Source organism: Nylanderia fulva, unplaced genomic scaffold, assembly GCF_048542155.1.
Source record: "Nylanderia fulva isolate GAGA-0341 unplaced genomic scaffold, ASM4854215v1 Scaffold138, whole genome shotgun sequence".
Classification (NCBI taxonomy): Eukaryota; Metazoa; Arthropoda; class Insecta; order Hymenoptera; family Formicidae; genus Nylanderia; species Nylanderia fulva.
The window spans coordinates 243719-258991 of NW_028189601.1; the positions used below are offsets into that span (position 1 = coordinate 243719).

Sequence of the window (15273 nt, forward strand, 5' to 3'; positions counted from 1 at the left end):
GACAGCACAGTTGTCTAAAAGGTGACTAAAAGATGACATATTTTTTATAAAGATGTCTTTCAGTGAGAGCTTATAGTCAAAGAAAAGATGTCTAATAGACGACATATGTTCGACTAAAAGTCATTTTACATTCTTAACTTATAAGATATCTAAAAGACATCTAATTTTGGACATCTTATAATCGTCTTTTAAAAGACATCTTATAGTCGTCTTTTTAAACTATATCTTGGATATGTTTTCGTTAACTTTATTTTATAAAAAATTATTTTAATTAAAAATTAGAAAATGAATTTTTTTATATAAGACAATTTATATAAAATTTATATAAAATTTATATAAATTTATAAAAGAAACATGTTTATTATATTTTTTTTATTACATAACATTATATTCTCTATTATATAATAAATTTTTAATTTTTTAAAATTATTTTTTATACTAATATGCATACATTTGTATTATTGCCAAACAAAACAGCGTAATAAAATAAAATATAAAGTATAGCATATAATAGCAGAGCAATATAATAAAAGATTAAATATTAGAATTATATGGATGCAGTTATGAAATATGGAATCAATATTTTTTATGTCGAAATTACTATCGCAAATTTTTAATAAAAATCTTGAAATCAAAAAAATTTATGATTGGTTCCGTAAAGCATAACTCCATATAAGATACTATTAAGGATAATACAATATTAAAAATTAAAATATTAAGATGGAAACGATAAAAATTAAAGATGGAAACGATTAAAATTAAAGATGGGAACGATTAAAAATTAATATTAGGATATTAAATATAAATAATCAACAACTTATGAAATAACAAATTATGAAATAATCATGTTTCATGTCCCAGTTTTAAGTGATAACGAAATCTGTCTCCAGCTCTTCTTAACCATGCCGAAAATTTACTACTTAGGTCACCATATGTCAAAGAATTATGTACATTTAAAATAGTTCCTAAAAAAGTTTAAAATTATAAAATGTATTTAAATATAAATTTAAAGTGTAAGACAGGCAATAAGAGCCAAATCACGGATGACAGTGCGTTATCCCAACGAAACTAAATTTTTTTGTTAGAATTAAATACCTGTGCACAAGGCACCAAATTTTACTTGGTCACGGCCAAGATTTAAAATTGAAATAATCTCTACAAGAGATTTAATTCCATACATCCCCTATTCCCCTCTAAGTTCCAGATTCAGCGACTTTCGGATCTATATCTTTCTCTCGCATTTATTTCCTTAGGGGGGAACAGAGGATGTATGGAATTAAATCTCTTGTAGAGATTATTCTAATTTTAAATCTTGGCCGTGACTAAGTAAAATTTAGTGCCTTGTGCACAGATATTTAATTCTAACGAAAAAATTTAGTTTCGTTGGGATAACGCACTGTCATCCGCGATTTGGCTCTTATTGCCTGTCTTACACTTTATATTTATATTACAGAGCCTTGTTAAACTCTTAATTTATGTATTTAAATTTAAAAAATTTCATATATTTAATATATATATATATATATATATATATTTAATTAAAATAATATAAAAATATATTTAATTAAAATAATATAAATATTACCAATAATATAATATCAGAAAATATTGTGTTCTTTATCCCTTCAGTTTGACGTTGACCATCCCAAGTTAATCCTTTGGCAAGTTTATTTGTGAGTTATTACTAAACTATTGTTTAAATGTTTTTCTGCATTTTGCCCACTAATAGTTCGAATTTTTTTTTGCTGTAGGAATATAAAATACATTATTCTTAATATTAATTTATTTTATAAAATAATTTATAATTTATAAATCATCATCATTTTCATTATAAATCATCACAATTCATCATTATTTTGTAATTCGTTACAAAAACGCTTAAAATTGTCTATATCATCCAATGGAAAATCTGGCAATAAATCAAATGACGTATTTGGCGCTGTCAGGTTTTGGTCATTGTTTAATATGGCTAAAATATTATCTAATTTCCGATCCAAAGTACATATTTTCAACATTAAGCAATCTATTGTAGAAGTTTTTTCTATAAAAAAATTAGAATTATTAATTATTAGATTAGAAAGATAAATTCACAAAATTTGTTACTATATATACATATATACCTTTGCTTGAAGTTATATTTTCTTTAACAGTTTCAATTTTTTGCCGGTTTTTAACTTTTTGCAGTTCTAATTCAGAATCATTTCTCACTATTTCAAGAAAAGAAAAGTAATTGTTTTATATAAATGATAAAAATATCAGATCATTTAGAAAACATGGAAATGACATACAAACGAGATTGCTTTTCATTTTACGTTTAGGAGAGTTTTCTTCATTTTTTTTTCTTTATTTTTAAATGGTACCCAGGATTATAATTAACTAAAAAAATATGTTAAAGACATAACAAAAATCTAAAATTAAAATTAAGATATTATTACATACTATGTTTTATTATAGGAAACACTTTTTTTCTTTCTACTCTTGATGATTTTGGAGATATTTCCGTTTGTTTGTCTGTAATATATAAAAAAATATCAATTTTAATTAATATATTTTCAAATATTAAATTTTAGTTTTAAATACAAATTATATATATATTATTAATAGCAATTAATTATATTAACCTCGCAAAATTTCTTCATTTTCTGAGAAATAATCACCGTAATCCAATGATTGCGAATCTAAATTAGTATTTGATAAGAATAAAGAATTGTTGTTTTTATTTACATCTGAAAAAAATATATATAATACATAAAAAACTTTTATCATAAAGATAGTATTATAAAAAGTGTGTATATAAAAAATTTTTTAAATACGATTTTTTCTTTTAATTATTGTTGTATTTAAAATTATTATATTCTTTTAAATTGATTTATTTTTATTTAAATTTGACCAGTAGTGTTGTGATTATATCATTATATTTTCTTTACTAATTTTATAACTGACAAAAGAAGTTTTAAATATTTTTTAGCAATTTTTGTATTGAAAGTGCAAATAATAAAATTAGTTAAAAAAATTTTTTTATAATAAAATATAATAATGCTTTTTACATTGTATAAAAATATAGAATAATAAAGATTGTAAAAAATGTAATCTTATAGTCATTAAAAACTTTTCATTTTAAATAAAAGATATAGAATACTTTTATGAGATTTTTTTCTGTAAGTATAATACATCTATATATATAAGCACCGTCTGTCTGTCTGTCTGTTTGTCTGTCTGTCTGTACCCGAACTACTTCCGCATTTGTGGGCCGATTTTCGTGAAACTGGTACTAAAATGTTGCAAATTTTTCGGGGGTGGCTGCTGTGGGTTTTTTTTAAAATTTTTTAATTTTTTTTTCCTTAGAGGAGGGTATGTTTTTTTTTTTGCAATATTTCTGAACACATGGTATCAAAATGTTGCAAATTTTTTGGAGATAGCGACGATGCGGTTTTTTCAAGTGTTACACCTTCACCCACGCACCCACCCACGCATTCATCTACACGCATGCGCATTTATGGACCAATTTTCACGAAATTAGTACCAAAATGTTGCAAATTTTTTTGAGAAAACTGCTGTTTTATTTTTTTAAGTTTACGCCTCTACCCACGCACCCACTCACGCGATCGCATATTTATGAACCCATTTTTTTTTAAATTGGTACCAAAATGTTGCAAATTTTTTGGAGACGGCGACGATGTGGGTTTTTCAAGTGTTACACCTCCACCCACGCATTCACCCACGCGCATGAGCATTTATGGACCAATTTTCACGAAATTGGTACCAAAATGTTGCAAATTTTTCTGAGAAAGCTGCTGTGTGATTTTTTTTAAGTTTTTCCCACCCACGCAATCACACATTTATTCACAGACTTTTTCGAAATTTGTACTCAAATTTTGTCGGGGATGGCTACTATATGATTTTAACCAATTTTTATCACCCTATTCATTCGCCCACGCACCCACCCACGCATCCATGCACCTATGTGCATACGCATTTATTGACCGATTTTCACGAAATTGGTACCAAAATGTTGCAAATTTTTAATAGAAAGCTGTTGTGTGGTTTGTTTAAGTTTTATATTTATATTATAAGTTTAATCACGCATTTACCCACGCATTCACACATTTATTCACAAAGTTTTTCGAAATTTGTACTAAAATTTTGTAAATTTGTCGGGGATGGTCAATATATGATTTTAAAAAATTTTTAACACCCTATTCATTTACCCACGCAACCACTCACGCATCAACAAATTTATAAACCGATTTTCTCGAAATTGGTACCAAAATTTCGAATATTTTTCGGGGATCGATAATATGTGTTTTCTTTTATTTTACCACCCTATTCACACACTTACGCAACCACCCACGCACCAACACATTTATAGATCGATTTTCTCGAAATTGGTACCAAAATTTTGCATATTTTTCGGGGATCACTACTATGTGTTTTTTTTTAAGTTTTACAATATTACATACACATCCACCCACGCATTCATATATTTATTGATTAATTTTCTCGAAATTGGATATCTATTTATACCTATATATCTATATTTATAAGTTGCAAATTTTTTGGGGAGTGTGATGAGATGGTGGTTTTTTTAATGTTTTAATTTTTTTAACATAATGTGTCTTAAAGAAAGAGATAAATAAGAATTATTAATTTACATTTTGGTACCAGTTTCACGAAAATCGGTCCACAAATGTGGAAGTAGTTTGCGGTAATACAAAAAAAAGAATTAATTTTTTGTGTTAAAACGGATTTAATATAGGCTATATGAGGACCGCGCGAAGCGCGATCCGAAAAGCTAGTATAATTTAAAGGCCAATTAATTTACAATATTTAAAAAATTATAATAATTTTTATATTAAATATATGTTTTAATTTACCAGATTTCGATTCTGTATTCTCATCAAAACTTTTCTCATGGGTTTTATAACTCGAATAAGAATGTGAAATGTTTTTTTTAGATATTTTTTCTGTAAATATGAACATTAAATTATAGATATGAATAAAATTAAAAATTTGAAACAATTTACAAAAGATAAAATAAAATTTACATTAAATTCCATAAAAAAATTAATATTATAAAAGGAATGTATCAGTTTCTAATCCTATAATTTCAGAAACATTTTCTTTACTTGAAGAAGGAGATGAATTGCTTTTTCTAAATTCTTTTGCTGCAAATAAGTTAGTTATAAATTAGAGATAATAAAACAACATGAGTCTATTACGAGCTATGTGAATTGATGTCAAACATATATATTTCCAAACTTTACATCAAATCGTATAAATCTACTTCGCAATGATACAATGAGACGTTTCGACGCTTACTTGCGTCTCTTCAGTCATAATTAGTTAAAACATAGTTAAGCCAGTACAATGTGATCCGTGTTAAGTCAATACTCCTCTAATATGTCCTAGGTCTCGCGATTTCTATTATTAAAAATTTTTTTATTACATCTAACACTTCTTTAAACAATAAAATCGAATAATATAAGTATGCTGTCTTCTAAGCTGGGCAATAGAGCCAAGGAAACGAAACGAAAAATTAATTAAACGGAACTGTATCTCAATTTGAGATCCCAAAGTTCCACATATAAATTAATTTCGAAACTTACATATGGAGAAATAAGCGAGAAAAATATAGGTCCGAAAAGTCGCTGAAGCGGGAATCGAACCCGCGTCTTTCACTTTCCGGGCGACTGCTCTTACCAACTAAGCTATTCAGACCCTTTCGATCCTATATTTTTCATTTGCCTTTTTAGTAGATGTTAGTAAATACCGCCGTGATTAGCCCAAGGCGTGAATAAACTCAGAAATAAATATTTTTATCGGCTCTCAATATAAATAATATAAGTATGCTGTCTTCTAAGCTGGGCAATAGAGCCAAGGAAACGAAACGAAAAATTAATTAAACGGAACTGTATCTCAATTTGAGATCCCAAAGTTCCACATATAAATTAATTTCGAAACTTACATATGGAGAAATAAGCGAGAAAAATATAGGTCCGAAAAGTCGCTGAAGCGGGAATCGAACCCGCGTCTTTCACTTTCCGGGCGACTGCTCTTACCAACTAAGCTATTCAGACCCTTTCGATCCTATATTTTTCATTTGCCTTTTTAGTAGATGTTAGTAAATATGTAAGTTTCGAAATTAATTTATATGTGGAACTTTGGGATCTCAAATTGAGATACAGTTCCGTTTAATTAATTTTTCGTTTCGTTTCCTTGGCTCTATTGCCCAGCTTAGAAGACAGCATACTTATATTATTTATATTGAGAGCCGATAAAAATATTTATTTCTGAATAAAATCGAAATTCAAGTAATTTATAGTTTATAATATAACTCTCACCTTAACTTCCAAATTAAAAAACCTTAGATTGACACTAGTCACAGAAAGACAGAACATCTTGATACTCATGTTGTAAATACAAAAGTGATACGAGTCGCGACCTAGCACTCTATATATATCTGTCACTAATTAGTAAACATGTTTTGTAAAAATTGTTTAAAAAGTTCTTTAGGAAGACTCCAATAAAGGAAAATAACTGCTATCTAATGTATCTAAATCTTCAATTTTATATAAACCTCTGTTTTGTTGTTTTATGAAAATCATCTTTGATATTAATCTTTTATAATAATTGGGTTCACGATCAAGAATTTTTGTGTTTTCCCATTATTATTAATTTTTATTATTATTTAGTTATTAATAATAGAAATCGCGAGACCTAGGACATATTATAGGAGTATTGACTTAACACGGATCACATTGTACTGGTTTAACTATGTTTTAACTAATTATGACTGAAGAGACGCAAGTAAGCGTCGAAACGTCTTATTGTATCATTGCGAAGTAGATTTATACGATTTGATGTAAAGTTCGTTATTGTATAAAAAGTTATCAAGTTTTGATTTTACATCCTCATTAGAAGTTTCTTCATTATTTTTATAATCAGAAGGAGGTGGAGGAATATTCTTTTAAGTTTTTTTGCTATAAATAAAGACAATCATTAAATACATAAGTTTAAAGTTGTCAATAAAAAAAATATATATAATTATGCATTAAAAAAAATAAAAACCATTATGTTTTGATTGTAATTCTTCATCAGAAGAAGTATAAATTTTTTCTTTTCTTTGTCTTTTTGAAGAAATCCTTTTAAAATCATTATCTTTTTTATTTTGAAGAATATTAATTTGTGCATTCAGATGATAAAAATTGTGCTTCTTTCTCCATGTGTCTAGCAGTTTTATATGAGTCTAAAAAAACAGAAAGTATAAAATAAAAAAATATATATAAATAAAAATAAAAATTATATATATATAAAAGATTATATACAATTATTTTATCTATTTATTTATACCGTATGGTCCTAAAACATATTTAATTGAAATCTTTTCCCATGAAGTCTCTGGATTAAATAGTTTCTTCACTGCTTTTGTAACATTAATATGCGGTGGCCATAAACATATTTGATTATCAGTGTTAATCCATGACTGTGGAACTACTTGGCACCAATCTGTACCAACGGCAACATTAAACATCTGAAAAATTGCAACAAAATTTATAAAATTAAAATACATGTTAACACAAGAAATTATAACAAACAATTTGCTATTATGTAATGTATATACCTTGTAATATATCTGAATGTAGAAGTGGAAAAACACAAAATTTCGCCCCTTTCCATGACAGTAGTACAGCTTTTCTTATAATTTCATTAGCGGAAACATATTTCAATTCAGTTAAATTATTGTCACTGACCACAAAAACATTCATATGTTGCGAATTACAAGGATATAAGTCATAACCAGAATAATTTTTATATTATTGACCAAGTATAACAGGGTTTCCATTTTTCAATCTTATGTGATGTATCATCACAATTTTATTATTTTTTAAAAAACAAAATCGATCAGCTTGCGTACAAGATAATTTAAAATCACTGAACTTTAATATATCGTAAGATTCAGAACATTTAAAAGGGAGTTTTTTCTTATTTTGTGAAATCAATATTGGATAATTCAAAGCATTATTTATACTTGCTTTCATTTTATTTGCTGTGTTTTTTTCGATTATTCTTCGATGTATTTGCTGTAAAGGTTTTTCATATTTTCTTAATACATTTTTTAAAATGTGCAAATGATTTTCGAACGGAAAAGCACTAAAAGTATCTAAAGGTCCAAATAATTTTACATCATTACTCAAATGTATCAAATTGTGTACCATATAAATCATATTTTCTTTACCATATAGAATTTCATAATAATGAACAAAATAAGATAAGAGTTCCTTTGAATGTTGAAGATTATTTAGATAATCCGATGGGTGACAATATTCTGATTGCACAATGAAATACTATAAAGTGCTTCATACAATTAAATGGAAGATATTTATGTAATAAAACAGGTCCAAGATATAATAGAAATACTCTAAATTTGGTAGCTTTCCATCTATCCAATTTCTTCAAAATTAGTGGGTACTCTAACAAATTCAGACATATTTTTTTAAAGAAATCATATCTGAAGTTAGATTTTTTATTTGTTCACCAGATAATTTAGCAAATTCAATGTGAGTGGGACCTCTCAACCATAAAATTAGTAATTTTTTCATTTGTCCAAGACAAATTAAATGCATATAGTCTAGTGGAAAACTAGTGACCATTGGTAACGACATTTGTTCTCAAATAAAGATGTACCAGTATGATGTTCTGGATTTTGTCTGTTTTTGAATGTTTCGTCTGTTCGCAAAGGACAATTATGATGAAGAAAGAGCATTCGGTGGTGTTCATAATTTCCTTCTACGCTACATTTACTACAACCAAACTAGTCATTGTGACCTTTCGTACAAGTGACAAATGATCGCACAGGAGTATCGCATATAATTGCTCTAATTTCTACTTTATATATATTATTTTTAAATGTAAATCCTATTGTATTCAATTTTTTAAATTCAGTTATAAAATAAAAATAAAATCTCAACGGCAATCGGAGCCTGTGCGGACGACATGCACAAAATTAATAAATTAAAATGAGATCTCAAATCAAACTCATTTATTGAATTCTAAACGTTTCGACCCACTTCGGGTCTTCTTCAGTAGCTGCAAAATACAAAGAAACAAAAATAAAAGATAATCGGTACAAACAGAAAATTATAAAACTCATATACATACAATCCGCAAATAAATTAAATATCATTCTCCTCCCTATTCAAACCGTCCGGCCGTCGGAGCGTCTCCCTAACGGTGACCATCGTCAGGAAGGAAGCAGAGCAGTGACTCCCTTACCAACACTAATCAACATAGTATAGATTAAACGTAGAAAAATCCACAAAAATTAAAAATTAAAAACCGGGAAGTACACTCACCCCGACAGTAAAAACAGAGAGAAGACGATGCTACACGTGACACATCACTCTAACGACTGTGCGGTATTCTACCTCGACACAGTCGATACATATATACGCAAAAAACAAATATAAAAATATAAAAATAAAATATGAAAATAAAAATAAAAACAACTAAAACTTATCGGCACTCATGTCAAAGGTCTAATAAAAAAACCCGGCTATGTATAATCACAAAGCTAGATTTTGGTAAATTTTTCTATTAACAGATCAAAATTCTCGTTTAATTTATCAGTGTTGCTATGTAAATTTAAACTATTCCTCTGCCGTTTTATGTGGATCATTTCGGATATCAAACGTTTACCTAAAAAAGGCTCCTCGTCTAAGACTTTTACATCCTCCCAATTAAATTCATGGTTCAATAATCTATGTTCCGATATGACTGATAATTGTGACGCGTTTCTTTTTATGTTGTTGCGATGTTCTTTCATCCTAGTTTTCAACAATCTACCCGTCTGCCCTACGTACGACGCATCACAATCCATACAATCAATTTTATAAACTACATTGTTATGGAGTTCCCTTGGTAACTTATCCTTGTGTACTTTAATGAATTTACGGAGACTGTTAATTGCTGTATAGGATGGAATGACATCCAAATCACGTGTAATGTCCTCAATTCTCTTCGATACATTATTAATATACGGAATATTAAAGTACGAAACTTTTTTCTGCGTAAGGATCTTGTCATTGCATATATTTGCTCTATTGTTATGCAACTTATTATTATAGCGGAAGAACAACTTTTTTAACCGCGCTTGTAATGTGTGAAATATCAAATTGAGAGGATAATTATTAGACAAAAGAACTCCAATCATAGACTCAAAGTTAACTTTATGGAATTTCGGATGAGATAGCCAAAAAACTCTATCAATGAGGCTGATAATGGTGCCTTTTTTATGACAGAGAGGATGCTGCGATTCAAAATTTAAATATCTGCCTGAATACGTCGGCTTATGAAACAAATCAAACTCAATGCTCCCATTATTTATAATAATGGTGACGTCTAAAAAATTCAATCGGTTGTCAACCCCCTCCTCCATGGTGAACTGCTATCTAGGATGGAAAGAATTGAAAGTGTTTAAAACAATTTTAAGCATGGAGGGTGGGGCCGCCAACGCGATATCGTCAACATATCTAAAATAAAATGGAAATGACATTGGAATCGCAGCAATCGCTCTACTCTCCAAATCTTGCAACGTGATATCCGCAATGATCGGTGAGAGGGGGGAACCCATAGGCGTGCCAAAAGTCTGTTGATAACATACATTATTAAACATAAAATAAGTCGAATTCATAATAAAACGAATTGCCAATAAAAATTCATCTCGTGGAATAATACACTCTTTTTCAATATACCCCCATCTGTTAATTAAACTATCAATAGCCATATCCAATGGTACATTGGTGAACAATGATGCAACATCTAGTGAAACTAGCTTCACATCACTATCCACACATAAACCATTTAATTTGTTCACTAATTGGAAACTATCAGAAATAGCCGAATCAGGTTTATTTGCGGATTGTATGTATATGAGTTTTATAATTTTCTGTTTGTACCGATTATTTTTTATTTTTGTTTCTTTGTATTTTGCAGCTACTGAAGAAGACCCGAAGTGGGTCGAAACGTTTAGAATTTAATAAATGAGTTTGATTTGAGATCTCATTTTAATTTATTAATTTTGTGCATGTCGTCCGCACAGGCTCCGATTGCCGTTGAGATTTTATTTTTATTGTAACACAATAATTCGAGCCGAGATTAACTGTTTTTATATCAGTTATAAAATATTGTAAAAAATGATTATTTGAACTGGGTTTATTATAACCGTGATAAGCACCAACAATAAAAGGAACGGTAGATCTATGATCTTTAAAAACAATTTGTACTAAAATAGGCCATAATTGGCTTTTTGAACTTTTTGAAATAGGAAGTCCATCTAGATTAACATTAATAATAATAGGATTATTAAATTTTGAGGTATTCAACTGACTTAACTTATCAATAATTCCATTTTGTAACCCATAATGATAATAATGCCCATCTGATCTTTTATAAATTGCTGTTGATCGTGGAGTGTTCATTAATGTCCTCCCATCATTGGGGAGATTATCATGACCTTCATCTTTTAATATGTGAAGTAGAGCTATTAGACTTGTCTGCTGAATTTTATATTTATCTGCCCATAAAATTAATTTTTCTCTAAAAGAAATGTCTTTAGTAATAAATGATGTGCAATGCATATGATGATGTTTTCCTTCGGAAAAAATAGAAACATCTGTTATAGTTGACTGATTTGCAGAAATAGAAAAATTATAAATGTCTTTATGAGTTGATAAATTAAGATGGTCAGTGACAGTTCTAGAAGAACTATTAGAATCTTCTTTATCAAATGATGAATTTAGGTTTACTTGATTTAATTCATTAATATTTTCCTTTAGAAGATATTCACGATTTTGCATTTGTTTTAACCGACGAATTTGCTGTCTACGTGATAATTTGCAGAAACTTTTGAGTTTTGGCATTTCTATAAGATGTGGTATTTTATGTAAAACATACAATTTATTTGTATAATATATATATGTATATACCTTGGCGACGGAAAAGCAATTCTTTTTCGCCGTGTAAAGATTAAAGATTACGAAGGTTTTTTAAGCCTTTGGTTCTGTAAAAAAAGAATATTATTGTTTTAAAAGAGAGAATATGTATTACATCTTATATCTCTCTTTTATATAATATATGCATAAAAACTATTTATGAAAGTTAATTGTTTAGAATAAAAAGGAAATATATATATATAAATCGCTTAATTTTTTAACTTTTAAAAAATATATTTACCACAAATCTTGAGGGTTTAGCACTTATTTTCACACTTAATCTGCACTTTATCTGTTTAGAATCAAAGTTCTAAGTTGCGTTTCACTTTTAGGTGTACGACTTATATTAATTAATGAGATATGTCAGTTCAAGAGAGATTAACCGTGCTTCCTTATATCAATCTCGTACTTTCGAGTGTTTAGTCATCTTTGTTTATTAGCGCGAAACTACGCAACGTTGGGGCTTCCTAGACAAAAATTGAATGGGGCTCTTTGCAAATTTAAAAATTATAATGTGTATATGCAGGATACGTATTCCAAAAAGATCAAGATCTCAAAAATTATATATCTTAATAATTATATTCATTTTGAATAGCATGTTAACAGTCCTAGATATTTAGAAGCCCCTTAAAGCTGGGGACATGATTATAATTAATGAATATGAATCTTAAAAAACAATAATACAAGCGATTATTTTTTTTTACTAAAATAAGATATTTTAATTAGTCAAAAAGACATCCTTTAGACGTCTTTTAGCTTTGCCGAAAAGATACCTAAAAAGATGATCGAAAAGGTATCTTTTCGTCAACTAAATTAATTATGACTTTTATAAAACATCTTTTAAACATCTTTCAAAAGACAACTTTTTTGTGTAATCAAAAAGACATCCTTTAGATGTCTTTTAGCCTTGCCGAAAAGATAACTTAAAAAAGACATCTTTTCGCCATCTTTTAGTTTTATGTGCTGTCTGGGAGCCATTTATAAAAAATTAAAAATCTATAAAAAATGTTTATAAGTAACTTATTAGACATTTACTTTAAAATAGAATATAAAATTATAATATACACTGAATATACTTAGGTAACAGAGTAGTTTAACAAATAAATTTACGTATACATCGATATATACGTAAATTTATTTGTTAAAAGACATTCTGTTGCAGAATGTAGCTCAAAAATAGAGATAATTTTGACTTTTAATTTTATTAATTTCCGTTTTTGCCATTCTTATATAGGGTGTCCCATAATTCGCGAATCACCTTTCATGGACAGATAGAGCGTGTTAAACTGAATAGAAAAGTTCTGTATTATTTTGCGATATTTGCAATAATTATTGAGTTATTAACTAAAATATCTAAACGAATGAGCGGGTAGAAAGCGGTAGGCCGGACTCGGTGTGCATGTCGGATGACTTATTTGTTATATGCCGCTTAGTATCAAAAGTATCATCTTACTTTTCGGCGCCACTACATTGGTCGCCGCTCGCTACATGACGCCGCCTCTCGATCAAATAATGCTTTCTACCTGCTTATTCGTTTAGATATTTGAATAAATAACTCAATAATTATTGCAAATATCGCAAAATGATACATGAATTTTCTATTCAGTTTAACACGCTCTATCTGCCCATGAAAGGTGATTCGTGAATTATGGGACACTCTTTATAATTCTAATAACGAAAATCAAATACGAGAAAGATACGTCACATAGCAGTAAATGAAGGAACTAACAATTTAGTTGAAAAATATTTACAAAATAATTACTATAAATATTTATCTTTACATATCATAAATATTATATGAAATATTTAATCTATGTTTTAATAATTTGTTAAATAAAGGTTTTTATAAAACATTTTTAAAATATTTATATAATATTTGAAAAAAATATATATTTATAAATATTTATGAATCTTTATCATAAATATTGTGTACTATGTGGGTATTGTGTGTTTATTTGGAGAGCCAAATAATATATTCAAAATAAAAAAATTAAAAAATTTTAGTTAAAACTTGATGCTGATGAATTTCAAAATTACTGTAATGTATCTTATCTATAATATATCTTAAAGTAACAAATAATTAATTTTTGGCAATATATCTTAACGTAACCAATAATTAATTTATTGTAAAAAAATAATTACTACAATGTATCATAAACTACTAAATAATTTATTTAATTTAAAAGTATAAAAATATTTGTAATTTAAATGTACAGAGTTCGTTCATTAGCATAGTGTTTAATTAGTTATTGCAGTAGGTATATCTTAAAGTTGAAAAAATAAGATTAATTCTATATAAACATTACTGTAATAACAAATAATTAATTTACTTAAAAAATTACATCATAAGTTTCTAATTTTCTATTTTTTTTACAAATTTTTATATATTTGACGCAACTTTTTGATATTATTTTTTTTTTAGAAATATTAATTTTACAAGACAAAAGTTTTATATTCTTTCTATAACACTTTTACACATGATGCGTAAACTTGGCACCTTTTTTTACCTTTTTTTAAAAAAGATAATTTTTTATGGATATGAATAACTGCATACTGTTATGAATAAATTACAGATTTTTCTTATCTGAAATTCATTATTTGTCACTATCCATTTTTTGCAGAAAATCTAACACAAATAGTTATCATCGCTTATGTTTATACAACTGTTCAATAAAATTTTCTATTCTTAAAATATGTTACATTTAATGGCTCACTATTTTTATTACAGTAGGGTGAATTGCCACATTACTGACAAATTAGTCGTTCAGTTATATTCGATTAAATGTATATGGTCAATAATATTTAAGTGCCATATAGTTTTTAAATTTGTTTATAAGTATATATAATTTACGAATAAAATTTTAAAAATCAAATAAAATTAATTTGTTATTCATTAATTAATATAATAATGGTTACATACAGTTGCACTTAATACTGGCAACCTCCAAATTATATTGTACCTAATTCTGGCCCTATTACTGTCAATTTTTCATAACTTAAAATGTCACGCTCACGCACAAGTCGTATAAGTGATACAAAAGTAAACAGGTTAAGTTAGCTATCGTTTTCTACTTTCTTAACTAGAAGGGACGCAATCCGTAAAAAAACATGCTTCTCAAACTTTAAGTTTTTTTTAATTAGTATTTTTAATTTTTATTTTTATTTATTCTTTAACAATAAGTAAATTTATTAAAAAATTTTAAAACGTTTTTTTAAATGTAATATTTATGGTTAAATTTTAAAACCCATTTAAATATTAACCGACAGTAATATGGACACTGTT

General features: G+C 27.6%; 1 protein-coding gene and 1 pseudogene across 6 annotated transcripts in view; one reads left to right on the top strand and one right to left on the bottom strand.

Annotated features, from left to right (window-relative positions):
- LOC114945731 (dual specificity protein phosphatase 3) overlaps positions 1-15273 on the top strand; it is an 83798-nt gene that overhangs the window by 23774 nt on the left and 44751 nt on the right. The window lies entirely within an intron of this gene.
- Positions 7492-11918, bottom strand: LOC146724332 (uncharacterized; annotated as a pseudogene).